Genomic DNA, 6,000 nt, shown 5'->3' on the forward strand with positions numbered 1-6,000 from the left:
TTGCACCGTCCTCGGTGCCATCTGTCAGGAACAGTAGTGGGCTGGTGGCAGTGTCTCCACAATCGGGACCGTCGTGGCTCCCTGTGCTGGTAAAAGAAGTGGAGTCCGAAGTGCCTGGATCGTCATTGGGTCGGTGATTGCCTGTAAGTAGCTCCTTGAGGTATTTGAAACAGCGGTGGTTGCGGCACTCTCGGAGCTTTGCTTTCTTTTCTTGTTGGTCCAATCGCTTCAAGATTTGGTGCAGCAGCTGACTAGTAGATGGTGGAGGAGCTGCAACATCCTCCGTAGACTGGCTGGTAGTGGCAAGTTGTGGCCTGAGATATCTCCCGTTAGGGACATACTGATCATCCTGTGGAAGAATGGTTTTGGTGTCTCCAGCTCTGTAGGATACTCCGGCTACTGAGATAAGATCAGAGACCAATACAGGGAAAGGTAGGTTGCCTGCGATCTGCACATGTTCCATAGCATTCCGGATGTGTCTTGGTAAATTAAGAGGCTGGTCAGTGAGCATGCACCATATTAGAATGGCCATGTCTGCCGTGAAGGAGGACTCATGAGTACTCGGGAAGATGTAATGAGACATAATCTGTGCCCATACGTGAGCCTCTAAGGTAAGTGCGGAAGCCGAGATTCCCTTAGGACGGGAATGATGGTATTCGAAGATCCATTTACTGCCAGGTCGAGTGATAACTCTGAGAATAGCGTCCCAGTCAAAGGTGTATGCCTGGCACTTGATCGCGGCTTTCTGAAAAGCGTCCAATCCTTCTGGAGCAGGGGGGAGATCTAAGGCTTGCTGAATGGCCTCTTCTGTAATGGGGACTTGCTTCTGGCGTAAATAAATGGACTGCAGAGTCGGCAGGTAGAAGTTGGAGTAGAACTCAACAACCCAAGAAAGATTAACCTGTCGTGGCTGTCTCTGTAAGAATCCCAATGTCTTTGTGCAATTTGTGGCTCAACAAATTCAGCAATATGAGGCGGAAGGATAGGAAGGTGTTCATTGTTGTAATTTCGAGCTGCCAGAATAGGAAACATCTGCTCACAGTAGCGATTTGGGAATCGTGCAGTGTCCTTTGCTGGGAAGGCTCTTTCCTTTTCATCAACCTTGATAATCCTTTTAATTCTTTTTGTTGAGGGCTTGACTTCAGTTGAAGAAGGCTCTGCCACTAATGATCTCTTCGTTCCTTTCCTTGCGGTGGGTTTAGGGGTAGCTTTCTCTTTGCCTTTCTTGGTGGCCATTCTAAAAAAGTGAAGAGAAAGTAAGTTAAATCTAAAGAGATAAAGCAAGAAAGGGGATTGAGTGAGTGATAATCAGTGCACGGTAAAGTTGAATAAAATAAACACATGGTCATGACAACATATGAAGAGATCAATAAATGGAAAAGAATAAGTGCACGATAGGGAAGTAGATGCAAGATGTTTATTGGCATGCCAGCAAGGGCCTGAGTAACATAGATCAAGCATCACTTCGTAACAAACTATCATGTTTGTATTGGCAATTAAATGCAATTAATAAAATAGTAAAGGGAATTTGTGAAAAGCATGCATTGAATAGTAGGATATGATAATGTAGAAAAGTGCATAATGTCATACGGGCTATTTCACAAACACATAGCATGCATGGTAAATAATCCAATGAAAATAATAAATTGAACATGCAAGCAACCCCTTTAAAAAATATAATTGCCAAACAATTATGAAACAATCCACAATGATCAAATAAATTCCAACACCAATAAAAAGGAAAAAGTAAGAAAAAGAAAACATATGCAAAGAAATTAAAAAGAAAGAGGAAGGAAGAAGAAAACATAAATAAAGAAGAAGAATAGAAAAGTTAATAGGGAAGAAGAGAAGAAAAACCTTGATAATGGTGGGAAGAGAGAGAGAGAAAGTAGAAAGTGAGAAGGAGGGAAGAAGGAAGAAGGGAGAAGGAAGAAATAAGGAGGGAAAAGAAAAATTAGGATTTGGAGAATAGAAAGATAAGATATTTTGGCAATTTGGGATGAGCTGTGCGGCGCAAGCGACGCGGCCGCGTAGGACACGCGTTCGCGTGATTGCACTTTAATTCAGTTGACACGGTCGCGTCGGTCACGCGGTCGCGTGACCCATGTTATGCTTCTGGCGCAAGTGCAGCCTCGCGCCTGCACAACTCTCTGTTAGAATTTATATATTTGCCAAATTTGGGGTGACGCGATCGCGTGGGGCATGTGATCGCGTGAGTGGGCTTTAGAAAGGAATGACGCAGACGCGTTGGTGACGTGGTCACGTGATAGGGATTGTGCGTCTAGCACAATCCAGCACCACTTTCGCACAATAATTCGTTGTGCACCCTTTTTACGTCGAAAATTAGGGTATGCGGCCGCGTGGGACACGCGGTCACGTGGGAGGCCATTATTCCCATGTGACGCGGATGCGTCAGCGACGCGATCGTGTGGGACGATTTGTGCCACTGGCACGCCTCCAACCACGCTCCAGCGCGACTCTCTGTTCGTTTTTATTTTCTCCCTTCTCCTTTCGACGCGGACGCGTCGCTGATGCGGTCGCGTCGCGTGGCATTTTTTTTTGAGAATTAAAAGTATGTAAATGCAGATACACGAAAGTACTGATAAAGAGAAGAGTTATTGAATAGAAAAAACTAAAAATAGAGAAAAGAACAATCATGCCATGGTGGGTTGTCTCCCACTTAGCACTTTGCTTGAACGTCCGTAAGTTGGACGCTCCACTAGCTCAATCTTCTGCTGAGTGGGGATCTTCCAAGAGGAAGATCTCAAGCTCCTTGTTTTTCTGCATCTTCTCGCCATGGTACAGCTTCAGACATTGTCCATTAACTTTGATAAGTTCAGAGCTTGAAGGATGGCTTAGGTGATAAACTCCGTATGGTTCGGCCTTCTTTACTCTGTATGGACCTTCCCATCTTAATCTCAACTTGCCTGGCATGAGCCTCAGTCGAGATTTGTAAAGGAGGACTGAATCCCCAGGTTGGAACTCTTTTCTCTTGATGTGCTGATCATGTACAGCCTTCATCTTCTCCTTGTATAGTCTTGAGTTCTCAAAAGCTTCTAGGCTAAGGCCCTCCAGTTCTTGCAAGTGCAACTTTCTTTCACCTCCGGCTTTCTCAATTCCCATGTTGTACTCCTTGACTGCCCAACAGGCTCTGTGCTCTACTTCAACTGGGAGATGACAAGCTTTTTCATAAACTAAGCGGAAAGGATTCATCCCAATGGGTGTTTTATATGCTGTCCTATATGCCCATAGTTCATCTTGTAGCTTGGTGCTCTAGTCTTTTCTATGAGGTTTGACTATCTTTTGCAAGATACGCTTTATCTCTCTGTTTGACACCTCGGCTTGCCCATTGGTCTGAGGATGGTATGCTGTTGCAACCTTATGAATTATCCCATGCTTCTTCATTAATCCTGTTAGTCTCCTGTTACAAAAATGGGTGCCTTGATCGCTCACGATTGCTCGTGGTGATCCAAAGCGGCAAATAATATGGTTTCTCACAAAGGAACAACAGTGTTAGCACCATCAGTGCGGGTAGGAATTGCTTCCACCCATTTGGAAACGTAATCCATAGCTAACAATATATAAAAATAACCATTAGAATTTGGAAATGGACCCATGAAGTCAATGCCTCAAACATCAAAAATTTCACAGAAAAGCATAATTTGTTGAGGCATCTCATCCCTCCTGGATATATTACCAAATTTTTGGCATGGGAGACAAGATTTACAAAACTCAGCAGCGTCTCTAAAAAGAGTAGGCCACCAGAATCCATAGTCTAAGATATTTCTAACTGTTCTTTGAGGGCCAAAATGTCCTCCACTCTCAGATGAGTGACATGCCTCTAAAATGGGCTAGAATTCTGATTGAGGCACACAACGTCTAATTACCTGATCAACGCCATATCTCCATAAATATGGGTTGTCCCATATATAATATTTAGACTCACTTTTCAACTTGTCCCTTTGATGCTTAGAAAAGTATGGAGGAAATGTGCGGCTAACTAGATAATTAGCTACAGGTGTGTACCAAGGGACTACCTCAGATACTGCTTGCAGGTTATCAAATGGAAAATTATCATCTATAGGAGTAGAATCATCCTTAATGTGCTCAAGGCGACTCAAGTGGTCTGCCACTAGAGTCTGGTTACCACTCCTATCCTTTATTTCTAAATCAAATTCTTGTAATAGCAGTATCCAACGTATGAGCCTTGGTTTGGACTCCTTTTTAGCTAATAGATACTTTAAAGCTGTATGGTCCGAATACACTACTACTCTAGTACCAAGTAAATAAGCTCAGAATTTATCCAGAGCAAAAACAATAGCAAGAAGCTCTTTCTCAGTAGTAGTATAATTGGACTGGGTAGTGTCTAAAGTCTTAGACGCATAAGCAATAACAAAAGGATCCTTACCTTCACGCTGAGCCAGCGCTGCTCCTACTGAATGGTTGGAAGCATCGCACATAATTTCAAACGGCTGGCTCCAGTCTGGTCCTCTCACAATTGGAGCTTGAGTCAGGGCGGATTTCAGCTTGTCAAACGCTTATATGCAATCCTCACTGAACTCGAACTCAATATCTTTCTACAGTAATCTAGATAGGAGAAGTGCTACCTTACTAAAGTCCTTAATGAATCTTCGGTAAAAACCTGCATGTCCAAGGAACGAACGGACTTCCCTCACAGAAGAGGGGTAAGGAAAACTAGAAATTACATCCACCTTTGCTGGATCTACAGAAATGCCAGTATTAGATACAACATGTCCTAGTACGATTCCTTGTTTAACCATAAAATGACATTTTTCAAAATTTAATACAAGGTTTGTACTAACACATCTATCTAATAATCTAGATAAACTATCCAAGCAAAGGTTAAAAGAATCACCATAAACGCTAAAATCGTCCATAAAAACCTCCATACAGTCCTTAATAAGATTAGAGAAAAGACTCATCATGCACCTCTGGAAGGTAGCTGGTGCATTACACAGGCCAAAGGGCATTCTCCTGTAAGCATAAGTCCCAAAAGGACATGTAAAAGTAGTCTTTTCCTGATCCTCAAGAGCTATATGAATCTGGAAATAGCCTGTGTAACCATCTAAAAAGCAATAATGTGATTTACCTGACAGGCGATCCAGCATTTGATCAATGAATGGAAGAGGGTAGTGATCTTTACGAGTAGCTTGGTTGAGACGCCTGTAATCAATGCAGACCCTCCAAGCGTTCTGTACTCCGGTTGCTATGAGCTCTCCATGCTCATTCTTCATTGTAGTGACTCCAGACTTCTTGGGCACCACTTGCACTGGGCTCACCCATTAACTGTTTGAGATGGGGTAGATAATACCTGCCTCTAATAGTTTGGTCACTTCCTTCTTGACAACCTCTAAAATAGTGGGGTTCAATCTTCTTTGGGGTTGACGAACAGGTCTTGCTCCTTCTTCTAAATAATATCCTGTGCTCACAAACTTGAGGGTTGATGCCTACTATGTCTGCTAAACTCCACCCAATTGCTTTCTTGTGCTTCCTCAGCACACTAAGTAACTACTCTTCCTGCTGAGAAGTGAGGTCCTGTGCAATGATAACTGGAAACTTCTGCTTGTCCTCGAGGTAAGCATATTTGAGGTGTGGAGGGAGGGGTTTCAATTCTAACTTTTGATCAAGGTCTGGCTCTGGATTATCTGGAACTGGTGGCAGTGGTAGAGTGCCTGCATTGTCCTCGGAATTCCCCACACTTGGACCTTGTCCTATGTACTTATCTTCAAACTCTTCCTGGTGAACTTCATCTACGGTTTCATCTATGATGTCACACTGGAAGATATAACGATCTTCTGGAGGGTGCTTCATAACTCCATTCAGATTGAAGCTTACTACTCGGCCGCCTATTTCAAAAGAGTATGTGCCTGCAAAAGCATCTAATTTGAACTTCGAGGTCTTCAAGAAAGGTCATCCGAGTAGGATAGACGATGGCTTCTCTGAGTCATTTTGGGGGCATCTCCAGGATGTTAAAATCAA

Source organism: Arachis hypogaea, chromosome 4 (genome assembly GCF_003086295.3).
Source record: "Arachis hypogaea cultivar Tifrunner chromosome 4, arahy.Tifrunner.gnm2.J5K5, whole genome shotgun sequence".
NCBI lineage: Eukaryota > Viridiplantae > Streptophyta > Magnoliopsida > Fabales > Fabaceae > Arachis > Arachis hypogaea.